Below are 12979 nucleotides of genomic sequence, written 5' to 3' on the forward strand. Positions count from 1 at the left end.
CTAAAATTAATACAAACTTAGCATGAAAAATAGGTAAATATGTGTTTGTTCAGTTATTTCTCCTATTTAATAACAGCAGCTGGTGCTGTATTATACAGCACTAGCAAACCAAATGAATCCCCTTTACAACAAGGTATAAGTTGTAAGCATTGTGTTTCTGTGCAATGAACAAATCCCCCCTCTTGGTACTCTGTTTATTATTGTTGATAACTTCTTCCAGAACCGTAAAGTGCACCTAACATTTTCCGGGTCTGAGTGAAGGACTTTCATGATCTCCGAATGTCTATCTACGTATTCTATGCTCATTCCGTCCTTACCTGAGCTCAGAGAAGAATAACACCGTGATAAAAAGCCAAGAGAAGTGGTTGGTTTTACTTCTACATGAATGATGATCTAATTTTCTAATGAACTGATGTGAAGTCAGCCAACAATGTTTGCAGGATACCATACATACATCCTTTACCAGTTAAATGGGCAACAAACTTCTCTCTTGATCCATTGTTTTCTCTTTTCTCGTTCTTCAGCTTTAGAGCTCCACTCCATCAAGTTTGTCTGTTGACTCGGATCGAAAGTACCACCTTCAAGCAATGGAGGCACTCTCCGTACATGCATTCTTTGCTGAAGTCTGGCAACAAAGACTTTCCATTAGATACTTGATGCTTCTGGTTTTTATTACTTTGTGGTAAAAGAGCTTATCGGCCATGAACTGAGTGTTGGCATGAATCTTGCAAAGACATGTGTCTCGATCTTGGACTTTTGGTCTCATTATCCAAAATGGACGGCTTTTGTAAAATTGACTGTAGGATATTTGCATGTGATGTACTTCTGTAAACTTTTGCCAAAGAGCGTGTAGTGATTCACACAAAAACCGCTTCTGCATTTTACTCTTTTCCTTGTCAGTGTTTCTTTTTTATTCTGTTGAAGCTTTTGAGTTGTCGTCATGCTTCAGAAAATATTTTATTAGTTTCTGTGTAGAGGGAGTAGTAGTGTTTGAATGTGTTTCCTCACATACAGCAGACCAGGTCTTTCTTTGTTTTTGCAGGTCATTTTGGTTGAAAGGCCAAGCTCTTTTGAAGCAAGACTCAGTAGTTTGTAATTTTCCCTACCAAAATCTTTGAAATTATTTGTTTATCTTTTGTGTTTCCTGATTCTCTAAATATTAAGTTGATGTTATGTTGATGTCAATTTTATTTTCACGAACATTTTTCTAAAATTATTCCGCAAACAGAAGTTTTGTTGCAGGTTGGTGAACATTGGCAGATCATAACATCAGAAAGACTCCTCTGAAATGCTTCTTTCATAAACGGTCAGATTAGTGGTCAAATGTTTATTTTTTGGTCTGCCCATTTTTCAGCTGTGTGTCAATTAATTAGGGACATAGCCTGTTATTTATTATTATAAATAGTTTTCCTAAGTGTTTACTGCTTTCTTCATTTCCTCTTACTCAGCACATTTGGTTTAATTTGCTGTTTTTTTTTTTTTTTTTGTTTGTTTTTTCTTTACCTGGTCCTTGTTAGTTAACCTTTGTGTATATTGTTTTAATTTTATTTACTGCCACATCACCTTCATTTCCCTGTGTTCTCCTTGTGGTAAGTCTGTTTGTTTTAATTTTTCCTTCCCTTATTCCTTTCATTTAACTTTTGATTCCTGCCTGTTTTTTGTCCTGCTTTGTCAGTCCTGCATTTCTCAATTCCTCGTTTCTGTTGCCTTAATCCTTGACAGAATTTGCACAAAAACTTTGTAAGGTGGTATGATGCTTTTTTAGTTCGGGCGGTGCATAAACAAACCCAGTTAACAGAAAGCTACAACAAGTGATAAAAGTCCAAGAAGAGACAGCAAAGACAGTAATACAATGGCAACTTTAGGCTCTTTAACTCTCCTCAGCACATTAAATGTGATATGATGTATCATAAAGTTGACAATAATTAATAGCACTCCTGGGTCTTCTTCCAGTATGAGCTGCGCCACATTTTTACTACCGAAAAACTTCAAGCTTAGATCATGCAAAACCTTTTCGCAAATTCTACGAATGTCTGACCAAGATGGGAGGAGGTCTTTATGCAGTCCTGCCAACGTTTTCAAAATTATGTGTTCTGACAACTTAATTAGTTGATCTTTTGATAGCTTTGAGAAAATACCATATCTCTCTAAAAGTTTTAGAGTGAGAAGAATAACAAAATTACGGACAGTTGAGACGTACGCCATGATGTCTGGGTTTTGTGAAAAAAGGATATATATTTTATTTTTATTTGGTTTGGAGAGTTCTTCATTAAACAAAGGTTTAATTTTTAACATGTTGACAGTATAGAATGAAATGGTAAAGTTTAAACGGAAGGTATGTTTTTAAAACACATGTCACAAAGGCATAACCATTTCTTTTGATCTTGTGTTGCCATGGCATCATTTGACATCATGGCAACACATGCTTGGGTAGATGACAGATGCACGCTAGTGATGGTTACCCGCGGGTCGGGTTGGGGCGTGTCAAAGAATTTTCGCTTCACTGCGGGGCGGGTTGGTGTGGTTTACTATTCTGAAATATCTAGTTCTATCTATTAATTTTATTTTTTGTCAAACTGAAAATAAAGACCTTAATCTGTGTCTACATTTTGTTACTATAATATGTAAGACAAAATATTTATCAGTTATTTAAACACAGGTCACGTTTTGTAACGTAATGTCCACGTAGGCGCGTAGTAGGCTTCGCAGGCTACGTGCAGAAAGCGCCAAGCAGACAAGCAACAAAAGATGGAAGAAGAAGTGTTGAATAACATTCGTTCGGGAGTTTACGTCCTTAAAAAGAAGGAGGGTCAAATGGCTAAATCACAGATTTGGACAGGTTCAACGAGGTAATCAGTGCAGACAACTGCAGCAGCATTGGCTATGTGCTTTATAACACTTAAACGCTTTAAAACACTTTATTTATTTGCCTATTTATGTTTATAGGCTTAACGTTCAAATGAAAATACATTTTGTGTTGCCAGTTTCCAGTGCCAATTTAGGAGACCATATGCACCTTTCTCAGACTAAATAAAAGCATTCGTCAATATAACATGTGTTTTAATGGGGTGGGGCGGGTTAAAAAAATAGAAGCGGAGGTGCGGGGCTGTTTGGTGCGGTCCAATTTTTTTAAAAGCGCGGGACTCGCGGGTCGGAAAAAACCCCGACCCGCGCATCACTAATGCACGCTGAGTGGGGACAGAGAGGGGCCTTGTCAGGCATCCATCTGAATCTGAAAAAAAATCTGACAGAAATAATACACTAGTCTAATCATATCAGGAAGTCCTGCGTATCAGAACCTGCAAGATAAAATGAGGCTTTAATGATGTCATAGTTTACAGACTTGTTTTCTGAGGTAGTTGTAATACTGAACATAACTTATAGTGTACAAATGGTTAAAAAATACTTCTAGTGACATTTTTATTGGCATAAAAATTTACCCACATAAAAAAGTAAAAATAATTTTAAATACTTTACTTTTGTTATGACAATGGCACCAAATTCAGGTATGAGTAAACTTACAAATAATAATAATAATAATAATAACAACAATAACAACAACAACAATAATATTAATAATTTCTTTTTTTTTCTTTGTGTGTGCATGTGTGCATATAGAGCAGTGGTAATTGTGAGTGGGGTTATTACTCAGGAGCTGTGGAAAGTGTTCTAAACCTTAAATAAAACAACCTCCATGGGGGAGCAGATAGTGTTTAAAAGTTGTTTTAAATCTCTTCCATTCTTTTAGTTACTTGATCTTGAAGCTGTTTTTTTATTTTGCAGATTTGACCAACTTTTGTTCAAGACTCATCCTTATTGGACCTACAGTTTAACTCCCATCCACCACCACACCACCGTGCAGCCCTATAAATCTCTTAAAATATATTAAATATATTAATAAAAATTAATTATTAATAAACTAGTCTGTCTGTCTGTCTGTCTGTCTAATTAGGTTTGTTTATTGGAGCAAATGCAGTGGACATCCAAGACTTCTCCTGTATTGTGTAACTTTTCTTTATGAATTACTTTTTTAAAAAGAAATATCTTTCAGTCTTCCAATGAATTTTCAGACAACATATGCTAGTAGTTTAAAATGTTCTAAATATTTTTTTTGATCAGTCTATTATAATGTTTGTGAAAGAAGTTTAGCTGCATATGGTAATCACTCATATATACTCATAATAATCACATGTATATTCAGTTTCTTTATGTAATATTGTTAATCCATTCACTTTTACATTTTCATATTGTGTGTTCTCATTTTACAGAATACTGAAGTTACAGTTTTCATTGTGTATGCGTGTGTGAGGTCAGACTGACCACTTTCTACCCAGAGCTCTGATATGGCAGAGTTGAGACTGGTTTTCCACCTGCTAGATAGAAATAGTTGTTTGGGATATCAGCTTGTTGTGGTATGTGGACTTTGTCTGAAAACTGGAAGAAAGTGGTGCCACTAAGTCTTCTATTCCTCATATTATTTTGCTGTTTGACCTTCAGCTGGGGACCAGCTGAATAAAACAGTTTCTCTCTGATGAATCATCAGAGTCTCTCCCGACTTCATGCGAGTTGGGACGATCACTCTCTAACTTGCAAGTAATTCTTTATTCAAAATAAATAAACCTTATATATATATATATATATATATATATATATATATATATATATATATATATATATATATATATATATATATATATATACTTTTACTCATTCCAGACTCTTGGTAATTTTTCTAAAACACGTTACTTACTTTTTCAGGTGTTTTTCAATGGCCTTTCGTCCATAAATCCTTTCATATCTTGTTCTCACAGGATCAACAAACAGCTTCTTGGTCAGTGGACAGATGAGATGTGGAGGTACAGGCTGTTCTGCCGACTCCACCAGTTTCTGTTAAATAAGAAGTAGACAGCACATACTATATTAACATGTCATAAACTGAAAAATTTCAGGGCTCGAAATAACACATATATGTGTAAGTTTGTGCACGTAAAATTGGAGCGGTGCACATAAATTTTGACTGCACATGCACCTGTGCAAGTACGGAAAAAGCTATTCACCTGTAGGTGGAGTGCTGCAGAGCTCACCTGAACAGTTTATGTCCCCACACAAGGAAACAACTCGATAAAAACTAGTTTCTGACATACTGTGCTTGTTTCACAGAATTACAACAAAGTTAAAATCGTTTTATTTTCAGATTTTAAATTTGAAAAACTTGATGTTTAAAATGGATGTACCTGTAAACATACAACGAGGTACTTTATTCTCTGTCATACAATAAAAGTTAAATTTATTTCCAAATGTATTTTCGTAGCCAACGCTTTATTCTGGAGGTATTTTTGACTAAAGCAAGTTACAAACATTTTTCCAGACGTCAGATACACTGAGCAAAAACAAACAACAACAACAAAAAAAAAGATGGTAGAATATGTTTGAAGTAATCTGTCCATAAAAAGTCAGATCTTTGAAGAGTCTATATTATAATTTCACCTTTAACATAAAACTTCCATCAAAACATACAAATTCCAACAAGTCTTCTTAATTTAACTAGATAAAAAAAAAGCTTACAAAGGTGATTATTGAAATCATGTCAGTAATTAAAAGAAAATTATCTACCTGCTTTTTGTACTCAAAACCTGACTGACTCTCGTATTCCACCTTGCAGTGAAATACTGTTTTATTACTTACTTTTGTGTCACAGTCACTTTGCTCTGCATCTGACTCGGCAAGACAGCCTCTGGAAAGGCATCATATCCATGAGTAGCAAAGTAGCTTGTCAAAAGACTCTGTAAAATAAGAACGGGACATAAATCAAAGTATTGTTGTAATGTAAAGGTAATTATGATCAATTTTGAGACAAAGTGTATGAACCTCAGTGATGCTTGATGGGTCAGCTTTGCTTTTTGGTTTCCTCATCTCCAAAGAAAGAACAGTTTCAATCTCAAAAAGCTTGACCCCATCTCTGCTTGTTTCTGGTTTGAAACAACATCCTCCTAAAAGAGAAACAGGTGTGTGATTTAATACTCATTCAGCCAGTCTGCTGTCAGCTGCCTGTGGGGACAGTTTTGTTCCTACCAAACTACAACAAAACTGTCAGACATGTCACTGAAAAAGTCCACACTCATGCTCGATGGGATGGAAGCAACAATGGCATCATCTTATCCCGTTATTGTTTCCCTTGTTCCTACATTTTTTTTCATTCGTGTAATTAGAACCTTTTCAGTTTGCATTAACTATCTGATTCTGTTTCCATCTCTGCATGTCATTTTCATTGGGAGGCACTTGGCTGCAGAAACGTCATTGCACCATCCATAAAGACACATCAAAGTTGGCAGGAAAACAGTACATTACTGTCCAAGATATAATAGGCTTCTTTATATATTCATTTATTTATTCATTTTTGAGGGTAACGTTGGCTTAGACTTGACTCTGCACAAATATGGGCTTTGCTTGTAACAGAAAAGGGAGAATTTAGCAGCAGTACGATTTCAGGCGTTGCAGGCTCTCACATCATTTAGTTTTTTCACATGATCTTTTGGATTTCTGGGTTAGTTTTTCTTAAATTAAGAATGGTGTGCAATATTTTCTGTGTTGTTTATATTGACATACTTTTGACAGCTGGTAAGGACCTTTTTGTTTTGTCCTGATACATAAGCTATATAATCTTTAGTTAGTTTTTTTAATATTTTTTGCCTTAACTGGGATTTCTGTTTCTTTAAGCTCAGGATTAAAGCCTACTTTCCAGTCTTATTCTGTGATTGATCAACTCTGACGGCATTAGTATACAGTAGGTCTGCCATTAGCCCTAAATAAGAACTTTGACTTTTGCTCTTGAAATAATCCATAGATTATAATCCATAGAAATAAACCTTGAAGAATGTAATGAAAATAAAACCTCTAAAAGATTATATAAATTATTTTGTAAACTTTGAGGTTCCATGAAAAGTTACCTGTTGCATTACTGATTCCATGCAGAATGTTATTCACCACGTTCCCAAGGAGGATTGAATCCTTTCTGTGATGCTGCTGCTACAACAGAGCCCAACGTACAGGATGACTGATGCCACCACAGAGTTAATAGAAGGTCCTCAGGAGAGCCCCCTTCATTTCAAAAGACTGCAATCTCCTCAGAAGATAAACCTGCTCTGACCCTTCCTGTACAATGGGTCCGTGTTGGGAGTCCAGTCCAGTTTATTGTTTAGGTATATATATATATATATATATATATATAATATTTTTTTAACAGTGTTTTAACTGTCGGGTTTCTCCAGGTGAGCAAGAGCATGGTGTAGGCTGGTAGGCGAACTGCAGTGGATCCATGGAGGGTCCCACTGTGGTGTGGAGGTGTCCCAGGATCAGTCTCTCCAGTGTTTTCATCAGGTGGGACATGAGAACCACCGGCATGTAGATATACCTGTACCTGTAGCTCCACACAGGAGGTCTTCCAGAGCTGTGGTACCACCTTCAGCTTGAGGATCAGGTTAAACACATGCTCCAAAACTGCACACAGTTCATTTGCACAGGACTTAAGGCGGATTTATATTTGCGCAGCGTCTGCATCACCGCTGTAGGTGCTGCGTAAGTTGAAAGGAACACGGCGAATCCGAAGAAAAACAACAGATTTGTGTACAAATCTGAAAGATTAATATTCTTTTAATTTTTTTTTTTCAAATCATATTTGAAAAACTTCACACCTATTCAGCCTATTTAAACCCTTTAATCAATGTCTTAACTCATTCCAGTACATTTAAAAAATAAACAAAAGAAAAGAAATAAATTGAACAACAGAAAAACAACAGATTTGTGTACAATTAACCAGAGGAGACTGTAACATACAGCACCGCAGGACTAAGTTTAGCCAAGTGGTGGTGTCTATCAGAGGCACACAGTCATGGAACTCACTACCAGCTCATATTAGAAACTGTGACAACTATCTCACCTTCAAGAAAACACTAAAAGAGTGGTTAAAAACAAACCAGTCCTGTACTCATGTGTAACTAACATCCTGTTTACCTTTTATTACTAACACTGTGTTTAATGTTTATTGTAACTATTGTAAATATGAGATGTTTGTCAATGTTTGTTCAATGTGCCTGCCTTAGGACAACAGATGCAATTTAGCTTTTGTGGCTAATTCTGGCATATTTACTGTGAAGCTTTTGCTCATATGTTGATTAATATGCATTGTCCTAAATAAATAAAAAAAAATAAAAATGTATAAGGCTTGTATACACAATATTTACAGCCATTTTAACAACAGATTTTAGTTTTACAGGCTGATTGAATCCGATGGTGTGGATTGATCATCACTTTGGCCCAAGGTGGAGATCCCTGCATTGTCCTCTGCTGATGTAAACATTTCTTGCCCGAGCAGGTCTATCTCAACTTCCTGAGAAAGACAGAAGTATGCAAGCATTTTGTATTTCACTTTCAAAGTAAGGAATCAAAAATGGGCTTCTGTCATCAGTATGTTTTGAAAATGAAGTTAAGGTTTATAGGTTCACCTTGATACATTACACTAAGAGATTTAATCAAAATCTCTTTCTCATCAAGTTCATTAGAAGAACTTTTTTTGTTTGTTTTTTTTTATCATGAAGCCATGTCAGATTAAAAAGATTAAAAAATCTTAAAAGCTTTACAGCCGTTCCTGAAATGTTTCCGTGTGAACTGCAGTTATACCTCGTCACAGTCTTCCAGAACTTGCATTGTCAATGCTACAATCAGATTTGTCAGCAAAAACTGAGCCAAAATGAGAAAACTTGAAAAGTAAAGGGGAGAGACCCAGACGAGAAAGCTCGGACAATTGATGTCATCAGACCGGCATTTCCTCATTGTGTCCTGCAAGGCACAGAGTAAAGTTTTGTTAACAAATTAACAAAGCTTTCTAAACTTAAAAGTTTGAATCAAAACAGAAACACTCAAGGGTCCAAAACTGTATTTATGTGAAACACACAACTAAATATTTAATTTAAAAACACAGTCCATAAACTGGTAATACAGTTTAAAATACATAAAATATCTCATTATTTGTGTATTTTTGTAATTCTTTAATTTTAAATAATGGCTGCAGTTGAAGTGTTTGTTTTAAGTGACAACATACTGTATGGTAGCTGGTCAGGGTATGAGCAAAATAAAACCATCATACTGGGAGTTTGCATGCATGCATGCGTGAGAGCATTCATACTTTCAAAATCCCACTCCAGTTGTCTCCCGTGCACACTTTGTAGAGTGTGAGCATAGCCATGGGGAAGTTATGAAAGTTGCTGTTCCGGTGCAACCCCAGACACGGATAATCAGGAGAACACTCTGATCGACACAGAAACAAGCAAAGCAGATATCCAGATGCAGATTTTTCTATGTGAGTAATGCATCTTCTGCTCCACAATGTCAGTGCAAATATGAAATCAGCCACTGGATCCAGCAGCGTGTCCATATTTGAATAATATGAATATATTACCTAACTTGCCAAAGAGCTCCACTCCCAGCACGCCGTAGATGAAGGAGAAGAATAAGTAAAGAAGAAAGATACTCCAAACCTGGAACAAAAGCATATGTTAAATTCTCTGCTTACCAAACCTCATAACCCAGAAACTAAATTTTCAAAGTATTTTGTGCACCTTAAAGGAAGACTGCAACATTTTTAAACCTTGGTCCCAAAGTACATGAAAATATCTCATTATTTGTGCAAATGCAGGGCAACTTGTATAAGTCTAAGTACAGAAGAGACAAAGCCAGAGTGCAACTAAACACGGAGTACAATGGTTGGCAGTTCTATCTGACTTTAGTGAAATCAATTGACCTGAAAGGACACAAAACACCCATATGCTTGTTTTGGCATAGTCTTATGGAATCTAAGCCATAGTTTGCACTCCATGGGTGCGGACCAAAGTGTTTTTTTGTGGCTTAGATTGCAACGTCTTTAAAACATTTAATGAATTGTCTTTTTCTGTAACTCCTGTAGTCTCTGTCACTCTCTCTCTGAATATCAATACTCTCACTCACAGAGCAGCTGTGGAAGATTTGCAAACACAAACTAGTTATGACCTGAAGTCAGTTGAGGCAGATTCAGATATTTACTTTTGGAAACATCTGAAAATATGTCAGTGGACTGCATTCATGCATCCACTTCTATGACCTGCCAGCTCAAAATTTGCAATACACTCCACATTCCCAATGCTAAAATTAATACAAACTTAGCATGAAAAATAGGTAAATATGTGTTTGTTCAGTTATTTCTCCTATTTAATAACAGCAGCTGGTGCTGTATTATACAGCACTAGCAAACCAAATGAATCCCCTTTACAACAAGGTATAAGTTGTAAGCATTGTGTTTCTGTGCAATGAACAAATCCCCCCTCTTGGTACTGTTTATTATTGTTGATAACTTCTTCCAGAACCGTAAAGTGATCCAAACAGCTAGCAGTGAAAGTCCTTTTTTTAAGATTAAAAACAGAAATATTTTTTTTAATCGTGCAGGCATAACTGAGTGGTTAATGACACGTTGTTCTGAGTCAAGACAAACATAAGAGGTGCTGCTTTTGAAATTGAGAACAAATCCTATACCAAAGTAAAAATGCAAGAGAAATGTTGAAGCTCTTGACAGAGTTTGTGGCTTTAAATCACATTTTCATGTTTTGATGCATCTGCTTTATTTCTTCTGTCCTCGTTTGTTGGGATTCATCAGCTTAAATAAAAATTCCTGAACAAGATAGAAGAGTTCACACGTAATAGCCATGTAACCTTAAAGGTCCCATATTATGCAAAATTCACTTTTTAATGGTTTTGGAACAGTCATACTGGTCCCCCCGCATGTGTAGGAGACCCGTAAGTGTGAAACTCTTTCAGGCGCTCTCTCTCCCCCCTGCTCCACCTCTAGGGAAGTAAGCGCTGAAATGAGCTTGTTTGAAAGCGTGTACGTTATGACGTCATAAGGGACAATAACCACTCCCCACAGAGCGATGGACCCGCCTACCGGCTCTCAAAGCCCGCCCTCTAAAAATCACCTAGCGCCCAGTGTTTTTCCCTCTTCGGCAACCCTCGTTAGCGGACATGGCTAAGCGACAGAAGCACTGTTCTGTTTGTGGCTGCATAAATGAACACGAAAACGTTTTTTTACTTCCATCCACTGAACCCACGAGGACTGAGTGGATTAATTTTATTTTTGGAGGAAATGTACCCGGAAAACTTCCAAAGGTTTTGCATGTCTGTGGCCAGCATTTCAAAGAGGACTGTTTCCACAACATGGGGGCATGGAAAGCAGGCTTCGCCAACCGTTTATTAGCTGAAGCCAGGTTCAATACCAACTGTCCGTGACACAGCTGGAGAGGTAAGAGCTGGCAGTTATTTTATCGTTTCGGCCTTATTAGTCTGATAGCTTGAAAATATATTAACCTGTCAATCACCTCATGACGGGCGATGCGATGGGCGGAGCCAACAGCTGAGCTGCTCCACCAGGGTTCCGCCCACCATGAACGGTATGAGGTTCCGTTTGTGTCAAAAAAAAGTACATGTAATGTGTGTATGTAGATGTTGGTTTGTGTTGTTGCTACGTGTCTTTGGCTGATGTCTATTTCTTAAATGTTTTTGCTAAGTGTTGTTGGTTTATGCATATGTCTATGTTGCATACGTGTTTGTTGCATATGTATATGTTGCATATGTGTTTGCTGCATATGTAAATGTTGAACATAGTATTTGTTGCATATGTGTTTGCTGCATATGTAAATGTCGAACATAGTTATTTGTTGCATGTGTTTGCTGCATATCTATTTAGACGTTGTAGCACTCTGCAAGTCTCCTTACCTTCTGTGATTGGTTAATGTCGTTGCTTTCTGTTGTTGGTTCATGTCGTTGGTCTCTGTTGCTGTTGCCCTCGTCATTAATAAATAACTGTTAAATTGGACAATGTCTCATCTAAGTGTTTATTAAGTATTACAAAAATGCTGGACTTTCAATATAAAAGGTTTCAAAATGTTTCGTTTTTGACCTCGTTGTATTCACTTCAGGCATTAACTGGGACAGCAAAGGGGTCCTAGCGCAAACAGCGTTGGGCCAATGATAGGGGTTAAATTCTTGGTCTAAAACTTTAAAATTAACCCTGGAGTTCTTTGTATAAAGAAGTACACACATTGTATAGGCACACATTTATTTATACAAAGTATAAATGTGTGCCTGCATTTGCAGGACTCAGATCGCTCTGCATGGTAACTAGAGTCTGGGCCACTGGATTGTGTAATCATAGTTCAACCAATTGAAAATGTTTTACCACTAGGGGGCCTAATTGGTCAATGAGCGCTAAGCATTTTTTTATTTTTTTTTTGAAACTCATTTATATTTCAATTGAGAACAGCCTTATCCTTGGAGGACATTTTAATATTTGAAATGATCAAAATACCATCCGTGCCTTCATTCAGGGACTCTAAGGACTCATTGCCAAGTTTTGGGGCCCCAAAACAGGGAATCATTGCCCATTGTGTATTCAAGTTTTACAGCATCATGAGGGCCACCATAGGCACAAAGTAAATTTCAGATGTAGCCATAGTGGGGAAAAACTTCTGTAACGCAAAGAGAATTTTGGATACATCCACAAAACTTAAAAAAAAAAAAAAAAAAAAAAAAAAATGTACAAGTTAATATTACTCCCAACAAGTTAAATTATTTCACAAGTAAAGGAAACGGCTTGTTTTCCATGTTTCCAAATATCTCATATTGTAATTTGAGGTTTGGCAAAACAGTTTGTTCACTATTGACACACTAACCAACTTTGACAGAATGAGCTTGTAAAATGTAATGAAGACTGGGGCAGAACATACAATTTTTTTTTTTTTTTTTTTAATATATGGTTATTATTGGACTACATACCCACTTTTGATGTTTTAAAGAACTGTGATAATACCATTGACCAAAATCAAGTCTACAGAGGGGAAAAGAATAGCTTTCTAATGTATAAGAATGGAAAGACATTTTGGCCAAATAAAAAAAAAAA

The 12979-nt window shown here is 36.5% G+C and overlaps 2 long non-coding RNA genes across 2 annotated transcripts; both read right to left on the reverse strand.

Moving 5' to 3' along the window:
* Positions 1 to 5676: 5676 nt before the first annotated feature.
* On the reverse strand, positions 5677 to 7009 carry LOC121656861. Its single transcript, XR_006013484.1, has 3 exons — positions 6948 to 7009; positions 5869 to 5990; positions 5677 to 5783 (listed from the first exon to the last, which is right to left on the reverse strand). It is a non-coding gene; the product is annotated as an uncharacterized LOC121656861 (long non-coding RNA).
* Positions 7010 to 8702: 1693 nt separating this feature from the next.
* LOC121656859 lies at positions 8703 to 9491 on the reverse strand. Its single transcript, XR_006013482.1, has 3 exons — positions 9455 to 9491; positions 9182 to 9303; positions 8703 to 8835 (listed from the first exon to the last, which is right to left on the reverse strand). It is a non-coding gene; the product is annotated as an uncharacterized LOC121656859 (long non-coding RNA).
* Between the last annotated feature and the right edge of the window lie 3488 nt (positions 9492 to 12979).

Source organism: Melanotaenia boesemani, chromosome 17 (genome assembly GCF_017639745.1).
Source record: "Melanotaenia boesemani isolate fMelBoe1 chromosome 17, fMelBoe1.pri, whole genome shotgun sequence".
In the NCBI taxonomy this organism is placed as follows: domain Eukaryota; kingdom Metazoa; phylum Chordata; class Actinopteri; order Atheriniformes; family Melanotaeniidae; genus Melanotaenia; species Melanotaenia boesemani.